Below are 16,721 nucleotides of genomic sequence, written 5' to 3'. Positions count from 1 at the left end.
GTGCCTCAGTTACAAACTGCTTATCAGTGTTTTTTAAAAAAATCACTTTTGAGATTCTCCCCAGTTTACCCAGAGACCTCTTAACACTGGAGGATTAAGCAGGAGTCTATGGCAGGCTTTAGCTTCTCCCATTGCTGTTCATAATAAAGCCCCTTTGTTCTTCAAACTTCATCATATTCATGCAGATTTATGCTAATGATTACTTCCTATGCAAATATTTCAATTTAGTATTTATAACAGAGAAAGTACTGACCAGCAGGCCTGAAACTGAAGCTTAGATCAGCTCTTAATTATGAGACCTCCTATATTCTACTTAATCTCTCTGGGACATAGTTTCACCTGTGTAGCATGGAGATCTTAACTATCTTACAAAGCTGTGGTAAGAATTCAGTAGATGGAAAGCTTTACAGAGTTTGAAGCACCTTACAGGTATTGGGCAAGTGGTAGATACTACAGTTTGTTCATCCAATCCATTCTCCTCTTCTTAGCAATGGACTTCTATCTGAATCCAGCCAAGCTCTTGCCAGAGGAATGAAAGAAGGAGAGGTATGTATCACTTTTGCTTTATTTACCTAGCAGGATATAGCTGGCCCTGGATTTCAACTTTGTCCTCTTTCTAATGGGCTGGAAGGGTTACTAGCAGAGTGACCTTGGAGCACAAGTATTTGTTACACCAGGTCCCTGAATCAGTGGAAGGGACAGCGCTGTCAGCTGCTCTAGAATACCTGTCCTGGACCAGGTCCTGGGCCTGTCCATGGTGCTGGACCATGACAGAGAAGTAAATTCTATTTTGTTTGGGCACTTGTACTTTGGGATCTGTATGTAAGAGCAGTTTAGCCTATTGGGACTAAGCAGGCTCAAACACACAGAATAAATACTGGCCTTATTTTTTAGTCCTTGTAGATAGAGATCCACAGAGTAATAGGGCTGGAACGATCTACAGAAGTCACATGGAAAAAAAAAAAAACACTTAGGGAACAATTTTTATATAGTCACAGGACAGATTAGTTACAGAACTGGAATAAAATCCAGTGTTCATAACTTTGTTTCTTTGTAAAGTGAATAATAATTAGAATATGTAAGGGCTTCCCAAATGGCTCCATGGTAAAGAATCTGCCTCCAGTGCAGAAGTCACAGGAGCATTGGGTTTGATCCCTGGATTGGGAAGATCCTCTGGAGGAGAAAATGGCAACTCATTCCAGTGTTCTTGCCTGGAGAATCCCATGGACAGAGGAACCTGGTGGACTGCAGTCCATGCATGGGATTGCAGAGAGTCAGACATGACTGAGTGACTGAGCACTGGCAATATTAAAAATATGCAATCTAATACCTGAAAGGTGGTAGAGACAGAATGTATGAATAGATTCAGAAAGTACCCATATAAACTTTTTATAACCCCTCTACAAATGGAAGGGTAGAGAAGTGACATTTTACCCAACCTTTCACTTTGAGGTCAGGATGCAAAACCAGGTTGTCATGGAACACAAGCTCAGGGGCCTTGTTGTTAACAGTTCCAGAGTATGACGGGTCCGTGTGGCAGACAAAGGGTTGCAGCCTTTTTTGGTCCCATGTGAGAATCGCATCAGAGGAAAAATGACCACTCTAGCAGTGGTGCTGGGTATGTTTTAGACACAGCTGCTGGAAGCTTTTGTACTCCAAAAGATTGATCTAAAATGGCCTCTCAAAACATAACCCAATGAGAAAAAGAGACAAGTTTATGTTTCTAGCATTTGAACCAAAACACGTTCACTCTGCTTTAAAAGGTCTTATGGGACTAAAAAAGCCCAGGGAAATAGAAGTTGCTGTTCTCATTAAAAGAGAGAGGTATTTTTATTCATTGTTTTTATTCACATCAGTTAATTCAACATGCCTTGAAGGGGCCTCTTCCAGGCTGGCAATATTAAAGTAGCAGCTTACTCACTAATTATAAACAAACATTAGTCAAGTTGACTTACAAAAGTTGGTGCATGGATAAAAAGCGAAAGAATTACCTTCTACCTGACGGATGGAATGAGTCCCCAAAGTCTCTTTGGGTCTTATAACAACATGCCATGCAAGAGACTTAGAATGAAATCCAAACTCTTTGATTATGACTTGTAAATGATCTGACCCATACCCACCTCTCACTTTTATCTCCGAACCCTCCTCCTGGAGTTCACTACTGAGAAGCTTCCCCCCCCCCTTTTTTTTTTCCTGTCCTATGACCATAACCGCTTTCTGGTGCTGCAAGGTTCTAGGCATGCAGTTACTATGCCTGGATGATTCTCCTGTTCTTGCATCTCAAGGCAAACATCACCTCCTTTGAAACATCTTTGTGACCACCCTACAAAGGGAGGTTCATGCCACTCCATTTTTCCTTCAGTTTAGTTTATTTCCTTCACTTATAGAAATTACTATTTATTTTTGTGTCTGTTGATTTATGGCTGGGCATTAATCTCCCCTACTGGACAATGGCTGAATCAGAGAATGATCTGTTCCATAAAAGGGGCAAAGTTCAATCCAGGGAGGTCAGAAAACTCCAGGTTGAGACCAAGTTAAAGCTCGAGTAGGAATAAACTGAAACCAAAGGACTCCGGATGGAAAGTGGGAAACCTGATAGAGTTTCCTTGGAATGGCAGACAGGCTGGGGGATGCCCAAATGGAAATCTATCTGTTAATAGCATGGGAAGAGGTACAAGATGACCAGGGAAGTCAGTGACCCCAGAAGAAGCCAATGAAGCAGAAGCTAAGGCAGGGAAAGAGGCAGAGTTTTAGATGGACTGATTCCTGGGCCAGTGACTTCACTTCCATCTGAAGGCGGTGCTGTTTTTCCTTTGGTCAGACAGCTGGAGGGTGATTCTTTCTTCTGTCTGGTGTCACCTCTGACCAGTTCTTAACTCTGTACACATATCTGATGCTGAAGCTGAAGTACTAATACTTTGGCCACCTGATGTGAAGAGCTGATTCATTGGAAAGGACCCTGATGCTGGGAAGGATTGAGGGCAAGAGGAGAAGCAGGCGGCAGATGAGATAGTTGGATGGCATCACTGACTCAATGAACTTAAATTTGATCAGACTCAGGGAGATAGTGAAAGACAGAGAATCCCAGAGTGCTGCAGTTCATGAGGTTGCAAAGAGTTGGACATGACTTAGCAACTAAACAACAATAACTCAGCAATGTGATATTTTCTAACACCTAAGGGAGCTGACATCTATGATAGAAGGTATGCACTTTGGTCTCAAAGCAGCTTGTGAATCCCGAGCTGTCCTTCTCCCTTTCCTCGATTCTGACAGTCATGTGTCCCATTCATACATCAAAACCCTCTTCAAGTTTGCCTTCTTTTAAATTCACCTTCCGCTTATTAGAGAGGAGCCCAGGAATCCTCCTGGTGTGTGGACTGCCCCAAGTACAGATGAATCTCTTTAGACTCTGCCTTTCTGTTGTTATAGTAACAGCAGATGTGCCTTCTGGAACACTGTTGTGAGGATCATAAGAGAGATTTACTTGGTCCCAATTCTATATCAGACTAAAAAACATATATATCCTATACCCACAATGGTACTTTTTATCATGCATTATTGAAAGCAGGAGAAGTTAACAGAGTAATAGAACCAACTCTTTGTAAGAAGTAGGACATGTAACATGGTGAATCTGGTATCTAGTATGTTCTACTTTAGTGAAGAAAATATAATGCTAATACTTTACCTTACTGTGATCATCAGCATAAATTGTGCAATAAAATATATGAGTATAATGGAAACTTCAAAAACGTCAAATAGTTGATATATGATATAAAATGTATTTTACCTAGCTTCGATTTTTATATTGGTAAAATGAATGAAACAATGCATTTAAATGCAGAAACCCGTATTATCATAAACATATTTGCTAAAAACAGGAAGCATAAATTGTGGTTAAATTTAGTAATGTCTGAGGGTATGCTTGAATGTTTCTTAGTGATTAAATGTGAACAATTGCTTCTTTAAGGTAAAGGTCTGTGTATATGTGATTAATCCAATTGAAATGAAAGTGCAGACAGCTCATGCCATGCCTGGTTATCAGAATGATTGATTTTAGTCTGTGCTTCCAGGTGAAAAAAATATCTGTTAATAATCCTAGCAGCCCAGCCCCTGATGTCACTGATAGCTCAATGATTTCTGCACATTCTGCATTATGGAGCTCATTTGCAGGTAGAAGGTCTACACAATGATCCACTGGATCACAAAATTATAGCATGAAAAAATTGACATCCAGATTTATGCAAGAATTATGACTGCAAAGTGCATTTCATCAGTGAGAAGTATAAAATTGCTGCTGTTGTTGCTGTCACGGGCATGTTATTTTCTTTGGTTTGTGTGTAGGCAAGGCTGTCAAGCTTTTATCACACAAACTGGTGTTTTTGTGTACTGTAGCTCTCTGCCTGCTGGTGACAGCCAGTCTCTGAACTCGGGTTGTTATTAAGTCTTCAGCTTTAAGATAGTACTTTACCAACTTGGCTGAATTACACTTGATCATAAACGCCTTAATGTTTTACTGGGTGTAAAAAGTTGTATTTTACAAAAGTACTGTGCTGTAAGTATTGGTGGGTTGCTGGTAGAGGCTGTTGCTGTTTGTCACTGCAGAGGAAATGTTGTCATCCTTAAAAATCTCAGTTCTGGGTCCTCTTGAAATGAAGCACTGGGGTTAGCCAGAGACTTCTCATGTAAAAGTCAGATGTCTTCTCTATCCTGTAACCCCTGATTTCTTAGACTTACTATATCATCCAATTGTCCAACACTCCAGCCCTGTGCCTTTCTGCTAAGAAACTTGTTTTCTCTCTACCAAGCTATTTGTTTCTGGATGCATGTTGGTCTAAAATGTCTCTGGGGATTTATCTGGCACCAACTCTCTTTCAGATTAAATTTTTTTCACGTACTCACAATTGGTTTTGGTGCTTTGCTATAAAGAAACCAGGAGAAACTGACAGAGCAATAGAGCCAAATCTTGGAAGGAAAGCAATGAAGATGTCTTTTATATGATGAAATATTATACATAGCATGTTCTACTTTTATGGAGGGAAACATAATGCTAATACATTATCTGGTTTTGATTATTAGGGCATATTGCAAGGTAAAAATATACGGATAGCAGGGAAGCATCAAATGCTGCAAATAACACATCTAAACCAGTGAGTTAAAGTTGTTCAGTTGTGTTTGACTCTTTGCGACACCATGGACTATACAGTCCATAGAATTTTCCAGGCCAGAATACTGAAGTGTGTAGCCTTTCTCTTCTCTAGGGGATCTTTCCAACCCAGGCAATGAACCCAGGTCTCCCACATTGCAGGAAGATTCTTTACCAGCTGAGCCTCAAGGGAAACCCAAGAATACAGGAATGGGTAGCCTATCCCTTCTCCAGTAGATCTTCCCGACCCAGGAATTGAACTGGGGTCTCCTGCATTGCAGGTGAATTCCTTACCAACTGAGTTATCAGGGAAGCCCCTTCTAAACCAGAGTGGATTCGTTTATTTGGCTTCAGTTGTTATACTTTTGAAACTGTGCCCTAAGTATTGGTGGGTTGCTGGTAGAGGCTGTTGCTGTTTGTCACTGCAGAGGAAATGTTGTCATCCTTAAAAATCTGTGTGAATCAATGTATGCAGAAGCCTTTCTTAGAAGATTTTATATAATCGTGTCTGGTACAATACCTGTCCCTCAACAGGTGATCTGTGATAGGAGTCATTATTATTATTATTATTATTAATGTTAGAAAAGTCCTCTTGATGAAAGTGAAAGAGGAGAGTGATAAAGTTAGCTTAAAGCTCAACATTCAGAAAACGAAGATCATGGCATCTGGTCCCATCACTTCATGGGAAATAGATGGGGAAACAGTGGAAACAGTGTCAGACTTTATTTTCTGGGGCTCCAAAATCACTGCAGATGGTGACTGCAGCCATGAAATTAAAAGACGCTTACTCCTTGGAAGGAAAGTTATGACCCACCTAGATAGCATGTTCAAAAGCAGAGACATTACTTTGCCAACAAAGGTCCGTCTAGTCAAGACTATGGTTTTTCCAGTGGTCAGGTATGGATGTGAGAGTTGGACTGTGAAGAAAGCTGAGCGCCAAAGAACTGATGCTTTTGAACTGTGGTGTTGGAGAAGACTCTTGAGAGTCCCTTAGACTCCAAGGAGACCCAACCAGACCATTCTAAAGGAGATCAGTCCTGGGTGTTCATTGGAAAGACTGATGCTAAAACTGAAACTCCAATACTTTGGCCACCTCATGAGAAGAGTTGACTCATTGGAAAAGACTCTGATACTGGGAGGGATTGGGGGCAGGAGGAGAAAGGGATGACAGAGGATGAGATGGCTAGATGGCATCACCGACTCTATGGACATGAGTTTGGGTGAACTCTGGGAGTTGGTGATGGACAGGGAGGCCTGGTGTGCTGCGATTCATGGGGTCGCAAAGAGCTAGACACGACTGAGTGAGTGAACTGAACTGAATGTTATAAGAAAAAAAGGATATAATCACATGTATGCTTATGTGTTGAAGGCCAAAGTAAGACTGCTAGAATAAAAGAGTTCTTGAAGAAATACACACCTAAAGAATCTGTATCACTTCCACTTCCTAGAGCTTGCCTGGCTGTGTGTGTGCTCAGGCACTCAAGTCATATCTGACTCTTTGCAACCCCATGGACTGTAGCCCACAAGGCTCCTCTGTCCGTGGAATTCTCCAGGCAAGAATGCTGGAGCATGTTGCCATTTCCACCTCCAGGGCATCTTCCTGACCCACGGATGGAACCCATGTCTCCTGTATCTCTTGCATTGGCAGGCAGATTTTTTACCACTGCATCACCTGGGAACCTCTTGCCTGGCTATATTCTTATTTTATTTTTATTGGAGTGTAGTTGCTTTGCAATATTGTTTAGCGTCTACTGTACAGCAAAGTAAATCAGCTATGAAAGGGAAAAGTGAAAGTGTTAATCATTCAGTCATGTCCAACTCTGCAACCAAATGGACTGTAGCCTGCCAGGCTACAGGAGTCTCTGTAGGATTCTGTCTGTAGGATTCTCCAGGGAAGAATACTGGAGTCAGTAGCCCTTCCCTTCTTCATGCAATTTTTCCAACCCAGGAATGAAACCTTCCCAACCCAGGTCTCCTGCATTGCAGGCAGCTTCTTAACCATCTGAGCCATCAGGGAATCAGCTATATGTGTACATATATCCCCTCTTTTTTAGATTTCTTTCCCCTTTAGGTCACCACAGAGCACTGAGTAGAGTTCTCTCTGCCATGCAGTAGGTTATCATTAGTTACCTATATACATAGTGTCAGTAGTCTATGTATGGCAATCCCAGTCTCCAAATTCACCCCAACCCCACTTTCCACCTTGGTATCTGTATGTTTATTCTTGACATCTGTGTCTCTATTTCTGATTGTAAATACTTTTAAAGAGACCATATTAATCCTGACCTTAATCCCTGGGGCTGTGCTATCCAACGCAGTAGCCACTAGCCACATGTGCTTATTTAAAGTTCAGTAAAATAAAAAAATTCAGTTCTTCAGTCACACTAGCCACACTCCATGTTCCCAACTGCCATGTGTGGCTGGTGATTACCATATTAGACAGTGCAGAGAACGTCTGTATTACTGCCAAGAGCTGTATTAGACAGTGCTGCCCTTTGCCTTGAGTGCAAAGAACCCAAGATCTGTGAGGTCTCCACAATACAGAACAAAACTGTGCAGTCAAGTGAACACCAGACCTGTTTGTGGAAACCAATTAGCAAGGAGTTGAAGAAGAACAAATTGTACCATGTAGATGCATTGTAAAGGCCTTGGCTTCTCGTGAATGAAATATGCAGGTAAACAGGAAAAACATCAGTCACCATTCAGCATCACCTCTCAGCATCCCCTTGGGATTTTATGGGTCCCAACGAGACAAATGGAAGGGAAACCAAACCCAAACCCCCAAATGAGATTACCCAAGAGAAAAGTATTTCATTATAAAATGTATGTGAAACCATATGAGTCATCTTAAAAGTGGCCCTTTGCTAGCACAGTGTGGTTTGGTTGTTTCTTTAATGTACCTGAGTTTAATTATGGTTAGAAGGTGAACAAACTCGATCTTGGTTACTCATTCTTATGTAAGTTTCCAGTGATCCATCACATCATCATGAATTGTGCTACATTTATTAATGATTCTCACTTAATTAATCCCAAGAGAGGCAGGAGCTAACGTCTGTCTTAGTCTCGGCAATTACTAGAAATGAAACCGATGGCATTGCCTTCAGAATAAGTGACTCGAATTAAATATGTGTAATATTACTTTGACATTCTGTCACAGACACAATGTAAAAATATGTGACATTTAAAGGTTTATAGGTTTTTCTCTATAGAAGTTTCTTAACTTTCTCCATATACTTTCAAATAATTTAAGTCACTTCAGTTAGGGAAAATTGTAGCACCCTTCCTTAAAAGATTCTACCATGTGTGACCTCCTAGGGAATATGAATGTGGTAAATTTTGCTGAATTTCACTGAATTGAAAACTGAAATTGTCACTTATTGGAGAGTGCAGTGACTTGTGTGGTATTGTTAGCATATTAAATCTTGGGTGAAAGTTAGAAATATTATTGATTGTTTTTAAATTAGAGAAGTGTCTGTGTGTTCAATATCAATTTCAGTTCATTTTTTAGAAATCAAGAAATACATTAGAATTGTAGTGCTGGCAGGGACCTCAACTGACAATTTGTCTTTCTTCTTAGACTCTAAGCCAGGCTGGATAAAAGTGATCCTTGCACACTTGCTGGGCACAGGGAAGGAGGGCGATGGAGAGGACATTGGACTGTGGACCCCTGTGACTTATACTCTAGCTCCAGCTTTGCCACAATTTTTCTCCAAATTCTGCAACTTCCCAGGTCTCAGCTTTTTTAACGATAAAATAAGGGAAATGAACAAAATAATTTCTTTTTTTTAATTTTATTTTATTTTTAAGCTTTACATAATTGTATTAGTTTTGCCAAATATCAAAATGAATCCGCCACAGGTATACATGTGTTCCCGATCCTGAACCCTCCTCCCTCCCCATTCCATCCCTCTGGGTCATCCCAGTGCACCAGCCCCAAGCATCCAGTATCGTGCATCGAACCTGGACTGGCAACTCGTTTCATACATGATATTTTATATGTTTCAATGCCAGTCTCCCAAATCTTCCCACCCTCTCCCTCTCTCACAGAGTCCATAAGACTGTTCTATACATCAGTGTCTCTTTTGCTGTCTCGTACACAGGGTTATTGTTACCATCTTTCTAAATTCCATATATATGCGTTAGTATACTGTATTGGTGTTTTTCTTTCTGGCTTACTTCACTCTGGATAATAGGCTCCAGTTTCATCCACCTCATTAGAACTGATTCAAATGTATTCTTTTTAATGGCTGAGTAATACTCCATTGTGTATATGTACCACAGCTTTCTTGTCCATTCATCTGCTGATGGACATCTAGGTTGCTTCCATGTCCTGGCTATTCTAAACAGTGCTGCGATGAACATTGGGGTACACGTGTCTCTTTCTCTTCTGGTTTCCTCAGTGTGTATGCCCAGCAGTGGGATTGCTGGGTCATAAGGCAGGTCTATTTCCAGTTTTTTAAGGAATCTCCACACTGTTCTCCATAGTGGCTGTACCAGTTTGCATTCCCACCAACAGTGTAAGAGGGTTCCCTTTTCTCCACACCCTCTCCAGCATTTATTACTTGTAGACTTTTGGATCGCAGCCATTCTGACTGGTGTGAAATGGTACCTCATAGTGGTTTTGATTTGCATTTCTCTGATAATGAGTGATGTTGAGCATCTTTTCATGTGTTTGTTAGCCATCTGTATGTCTTCTTTGGAGAAATGTCTATTTAGTTCTTTGGCCCATTTTTTGATTGGGTCATTTATTTTTCTGGAGTTGAGCTGTAGGAGTTGCTTGTATATTCTCGAGATTAGTTGTTTGTCAGTTGCTTCATTTGCTATTATCTTCTCCCATTCTGAAGGCTGTCTTTTCACCTTGCTAATAGTTTCCTTTGATGTGCAGAAGCTTTTAAGGTTAATTAGGTCCCATTTGTTTATTTTTGCTTTTATTTCCAATATTCTGGGAGGTGGGTCATAGAGGATCCTGCTGTGATGTATGTCAGAGAGTGTTTTGCCTATGTTCTCCTCTAGGAGTTTTATAGTTTCTGGTCTTACGCTGAGATCTTTAATCCATTTTGAGTTTATTTTTGTGTATGGTGTTAGAAAGTGTTCTAGTTTCATTCTTGTACAAGTGGTTGACCAGAGTTCCCAGCACCACTTGTTAAAGAGATTGTCTTTAATCCATTGTATATTCTTGCCTCCTTTGTCAAAGATAAGGTGTCCATATGTGCGTGGATTTATCTCTGGGCTTTCTATTTTGTTCCATTGATCTATATTTCTGTCTTTGTGCCAGTACCATACTGTCTTGATAACTGTGGCTTTGAACAAAATAATTTCTATAGCATTTTCTGCTAGTTTTTGTTGTTACATAACAAATTACCACAAAGTTAGTGACCTAAAATAATGCCCAGTTAGGACAAAGAACCTGAAGAGATATTTTTTCCAAAGAAGACATCCGAATGAACAACAGGCATATGAAAAGATGCTCGACATCACCAATCATCAGGGAAATATGCAAATCAAAATTACAATGAGGTATCACCTCACACCTGTTAGGATGACTTTTATCTAAAGAAAAGAGAGATGCTGGTGAAGATGCAGAGAAAGGGAACTCTGGTGCACTGTTGGTGGGAATATAAATTGCTGCAAAAGAGTATGGCAATTTCATACTGGAAAACAGCATGGAGATTCCTCAAAAAACTAAAAACTGAACTGCAATGTGATCCAGCAGTCCCACTCCTGGGTATATATCTGAAAGAATTGAAATCAGCGTCTTGAAGAGGTAGCAGCACTTCCCCATCCCTCCATACACACAATGGCAGAGGGATGGAGCCAGCCTGCCTTCACTCCCTAGTAGCAGCCTTTGTTCAGACCATTTATAGGGAGGCATTTTGAATGAGCTGACCTTTCTGCAGTCTAGTCCCTTTGTGCTGATTTCAAACGACTTAAATGGTTATAGTAGTGCTTTTTCTTGTGATTCTTGGGGGTACAAATAAATGAAATAAAATCTGAAAGTACAGATAATCCAACAGACAAAAATGAAAACCATCAAAACCCCGCCATCTGGATATCCACTGTGAATGTTGGGTCACATAATTTTCTAGATATTTTTCTGTGATATGTGCATCAAGTCTTTTTTAAAGGCTATTATACAACATTTCTGGAAGATCATGGCATCCGGTCCCACCACTTCATGGGAAATAGATGGGGAAACAGTGGAAACAGTGTCAGACTTTATTTTTGGGGGGCTCCAAAATCACTACAGATGTTGACTGCAGCCATGAAATTAAAAGACGCTTACTCTTTGGTAGGAAAGTTATGACCAACCTAGATAGCTTATTCAAAAGCAGAGACATTACTTTGCCAACAAAGGTTCATCTAGTCAAGACTATGGTTTTTCCTGTGGTCATGTATGGATGTGAGAGTTGGACTGTGAAGAAGGCTGAGCGCCGAAAAATTGATGCTTTTGAACTGTGGTGTTGGAGAAGACTCTTGAGAGTCCCTTGGACTGCAAGGAGATCCAACCAGTCCATTCTGAAGGAGATCAGCCCTGGGATTTCTTTGGGAGGAATGATGCTAAAGCTGAAACTCCAGTACTTTGGCCACCTCATGTGAAGAGTTGACTCATTGGGAAAGACTCTGATGCTGGGAGGGACTGGGGGCAAGAGGAGGAGGGGACGACAGAGGATGAGATGGCTGGATGGCATCACTGACTCGATGGACGTGAGTCTCAGAGAACTCTGGGAGTTGGTGATGGACAGGGAGGCCTGGCGTGCTGCGATTCATGGGGTCGCAAAGAGTCGGACACGACTGAGCGACTGATCTGATCTGATACAACATTTACCAATATATAGTGAAAATTGTTATGTCATTAAAGATATTTCTGTGGTATTTTAAGTTCTGTGTTCTGTGTGTGTGCATGCTCAGTTGTGTCCCACTCTTTGTGACCCCATGGACTGTAGCCCTCTAGGCTCCTCTGTCCACAGGATTTCCCAGGCAAGAATACTGGAGTGGGTTGCCATTTCCTCCTCTAGTGGATCTTCCCAATCCAGGGATCAAACTCACATCTCTTGCATCTCCTGCATTGGCAGGAGAATTCTTTACCACTGCCCACACGGGAAGTTCTCCTAATATTGTCTTCCATCTTATGGGTAGGATAGTGTTTATTCAATCATTTCTGATAAACATCTGTGTTGCTCCATTTCTCACTTTTATAAATAATGCTTCAGTGGTTGTATATATACGGCTAGATCTTTGGGTGTTGTATTAATTACCTAGGATGTGTTGCTAGAAGTGAGGTTTTCTTGGATAAATCACACACACATATTGAAATCTTTTGAAATGTGTTGGTAATGCCTTCTAATTGTAAAATGCATATTAACTAATATGGCATCCTGTAAAGAGCACTGTGTTTGTGGTAGTAAGTTGGGCTGGTGCTTTATTTCACTGATTGCTCACTCTATAATTTTGATCAAATCAGTATTTCTAACATTCAGTGTCCTTACCTGTAAAATAAAAATAGTCTAACTCACTGTATCTACCTCAGATAGAAGGATTTATATGCACAAGTGCAGTGGCCTTCAGGAAATAGTCCATCATATCCACTGAATTGCATCTCTTCTGAGAACTTTTGATTGTGCTAAAATCTCCCAGGAGTGTCCTGTGGATCTAATGACAGTCCTTTGAGTATACCACTCGTTGTAGTCCTGATCTGAAGGTATGCTTCCATATTTGTATGTCTGTTGCTTTTCTTGCACATTGAAGTCTGTGAAGTAGGAACTCTGCTCTCTGTGGTTACTGTATTTATTTATGTTTTTGTTACCTTGCTTTTTCAAGCTGGCTATTCACTCATTCCCCTGCCGATCTATTATGTTCTCTATGAGGTTGTCTTTATTGGTATTCATAGGTGGCATTTAGCACTCATATGGCACTTTTCATCTTGAAAGCACTTTACAGACATTAGCTAATTAATTTTCACATCACAGTGCGATAGGTGGGGAACTAATCTAAGCATTTGAGCTATGACGATGAAAGGTGTGTTCAAGTACAACAAATTATTATTGCATTATTCTTTGGAAGAAGATGAGATGGTTGTGTAATTCACCCCAAACTTCAGAAAGTATGTACGTTATGATTGAAATTCAAGCTGGATCTGATAGGTAGTTGTATCATGGGCCTTCTTACTAATGCTGATCTGGCTTGCTCCCAAAAGCAGTGTCACGGGAATGAAACCCACCAGCTGGTTTCCCTTTCTGCTCTGTGGGTGGAGCAGCATTATTGGCATTTGAGTCACTTTCTTTCCTTTTTTCCCTTCTGAATGATGGCGCTTACTGAAATGAACCTGATTGGAAGTTTGAAAATATTTCAGAGAAGCCTCCAAGTTTATGAGAGAGGATGGGCGGCAGTGGGAGGCAATACCCCATGTAGAGCAATTGTGGTTGGATCATTGTTTGCTTTTGAAATCTTAAGTTTATCTCATTGGTAAAATGATGATACCGCACTTGCTTGGGCAGATGGGGAAGTAGTAAGGGTGAAAACCTCTTGGCTTGGCTCTCCTGAACTGTACCAGCAGGGATCCTAGAATAGAGAAAGAAGGCAGGAAAAGGAGGACCCAGGAGCAGAGGCTCTGGCCTTTGCTCTTTAGCCCCAGGGCTTCCCTGGGACCAAGATTTCCGGATTGCCCTCTGATCTTGGGGTGCCAATCTGAGTTCCCAACATTGATTTCAGAGAAGAAGGAATACTCATAAACCTGGTTGTTGTGAAGAAAGGGAGCTTTGTCGGAGCCTCCAGAATGCTCCTTCCTGAAAAGTTCATGGATGGAACTTACGCAGTGATAGTCTTTCTCTCTTCAATGTTATATTTGAAGATAGTGTGCGGATCACATTCTTGTAACAGAACATCTAACTCAATTCCCTGTGTCCTGAAATGTGGTCAAGACTTGCAACAATAGTAATATAGGTAAAATCTTTAGGCTTTGGAAGTTGACGATGTGCCTACTGGTGGAGGAGGAAGACAGAAAGAACAAGTCCTGATGTTTAATTCATTTGCCAATAGTTCTTCTCTAATAGTCACATTTCCCTGGTCTCAATAGTTTCTCATGCCAGTGAGTATCAGTCTGAACACCTAAGCAGATGGCCTAAATAAGAGGGGAGATTTGACATTTAGCTGTTAATTTATTTTACGATGTGGGCTGCCATGTATTATACATGAGGTAAATAAAAGTGATGGACTAATTATGGAAACGTGTGCTGCCTTCCGATTACTCTTGGATTACATGTTTAATATTTTGAAGAATTCCAATTATAGGGAGATTTGCCACTGCGGCAAACTTTTATTTGTGGAATTCCAAATTTTTCTCCACTGAGGCTCAGCTGATTTTGTTCTGCTAAGTAAATGAACATCCTAGACTTTCCAACACAATTGGAATTTTTTTTTTTTCTGGTTGAATCATATTTTAGACTTATATTTTTGACAACCTATTTCACAGTTGGTTGGCCTGCCCCTCCAAATCTGGGATTCTCGTCCACTTTCAAATAGTAGATCCACATTTGTTATCATAAAAGGGCAATCTTGTCAGTTTAAAAGGATCACTTTTGGTTAATTCAAGATCTGTAACTTGTTTTGGTCTATTAACTTTCTCATATTTCCTCAAGAACAGTTTGATTGGGAAAGGAATGGATCAACACAGCAAAATGGTTTGACATTATCCAAATGTCTGGTTAAAAATTATATATTTTTTAAAAAGCATAAAAAACTAAGTTCTTTCAAGCTTAGGTTAGCAGTAATAGAAGCACTAGAATGTTTGAAAATCAGAGGATTATTTTACTTTGTCTAAGACTTAATAAAACTCAATTTTGTTTTGTTTTGGACTTATATTCTAATTTATGCTAATGACCCAGAGCCATCCTTCTCAATTTCCTAAAAATCTGAAATTTAATAAAAATGGAGATTTTTTGTTTGTTTGCTTTTCAGTTTAAGCTAATTATTGCCTCTAATGTAGACCTTACCAATTTTATTTTGATCTTTTGCCAAAAGTAGTCATCACACAATAAAGCACGGTAGCTTTATGACAAAGGAGAGTATCATACATTTTATGGTTTGAGCATTATATCCATAAACGGTTATATTAGTCTTACATGCTTATATCTAATCTCATTGCAAACAATCATTTGAAACAGTTTATACAAATATTAATATATAAACTAAAATAGAAAAGTTATAAAATTATTTATAAACCAGTAATAGGAACAGACTAGGGAGTCAAAACTTGGGGAAGAGTTTGAACATAAATAGAAGGAACACAGTTGCTAAAGATAACCACAAGTTGGCTTTGTGTCTCTTGATATCCCAATGAAAAGAGAAAAAGGATTAATCTCATAAGACAAATGATCCTCTAGGAACAAACAAACCTGTTCCTCAGGGAAAACAAAGCTTTTTTTCCCCTTATAATCAAATTAATGTCAGTGTCTTATTATATATAATATTAATATCTTAGCATACAGTTTTGGGCTTCCCTGCTGGCTAAGACATTAAAGAATCTGCCTGCAATGCAGGAGATCTGGGTTTGATTCCTGGGTTGGGAAGATCTCCTGGATATTGGAATGGCTACCCATTCCAGTATTCTGGCCTAGAGAACCCCATGAACAGAGGAGCCTAGCAGGCTACAGTCCATGGGGTCACAAAGAGTCAAAGTGACTCACTTTCATACATTTTTGGAATAACTCTCAATATAAGTTTTGTTACTTTCGTGTCATTTTTGTTCCATAACAAAACTCAAGCATGTTTTAAGTGTTCAAAACAATAAACATTTGTTGTTTCTCTCTGTTCTATGCGTTGTCTGAGTGGTACTTTCGGTCTGGGCTGGTTTCACTGCAGTAGGATGGTCAAGGATGGTCTGAGCTGGGACTTCATGGCTGGCTGGCTCCCATCTCTACATGATTCCTCATCTGCAAGGCAATCAGGCTCGTAGCTGTGGTGGCATTTCTGTTCCCATTAGTAAGAGAGAGCACACTCCAATGTGCAAGCCCTCTTCAAGTCTTTGTTGATATCTTATTGGCCAAAACAGGTCATGTGGCTGACCCAGGTTCAGGAAATGAGGAAAGAGACCACCCCACTTAAGGGTGAAAGCTTTGCAAAGGGACAAGAATGCAGAGAAGGGAGGAACTATTATAGCTCTTTTGCATACCACCTACCACAGTGGGAAAGCCCATCTTTCTGTGTACCACTCCCCATTAATCATTAAGGCTTAGCCCAAGCCCAGAGTGGAGAAGAAGGACATTGTATCAGCTATCAATTTGTTGCCTCTTGGCTCTAAATGCACCCTTCAATATATATGCTCTGTGATAGCCAATGGAATTCCTTTCAACGTTCCTCCTTATAGTGAGCACGGTGGTCAGCTTTCTCAGTAGAGGGCACTGGAGGAACATTACAAAAGAAAGAGACTTCCTGCAGTTTCTGATGGACTGAGATCAGCAGTGTGGGTGTGAAGCACCCTGTAGAGCCTGCCCCAGCCAGAGGCCCTCAGCCCCTCTGTGACTTTACAGCCTTGGCCTGGTGATAACATTTCCACAATCCTTTCCACATGGAAACCAAACCC

The 16,721-nt window shown here is 40.4% G+C and overlaps 1 long non-coding RNA gene across 2 annotated transcripts in view; it reads left to right on the top strand.

The window, feature by feature from the left end:
* Window positions 1-16,721, top strand: part of LOC129649332 (uncharacterized) — a 208,755-nt gene that overhangs the window by 168,819 nt on the left and 23,215 nt on the right. For both annotated transcript variants that reach the window (XR_008713095.1, XR_008713094.1), the window contains one exon: window positions 489-546. This is a non-coding gene — a long non-coding RNA (uncharacterized LOC129649332). The remainder of the gene's footprint in view (window positions 1-488; window positions 547-16,721) is intronic.

The sequence above is a fragment of the Bubalus kerabau genome, chromosome 1 (assembly GCF_029407905.1).
Source record: "Bubalus kerabau isolate K-KA32 ecotype Philippines breed swamp buffalo chromosome 1, PCC_UOA_SB_1v2, whole genome shotgun sequence".
NCBI classification, from domain to species: Eukaryota; Metazoa; Chordata; class Mammalia; order Artiodactyla; family Bovidae; genus Bubalus; species Bubalus kerabau.
This window is presented reverse-complemented; position numbering and strand designations above follow the sequence as displayed.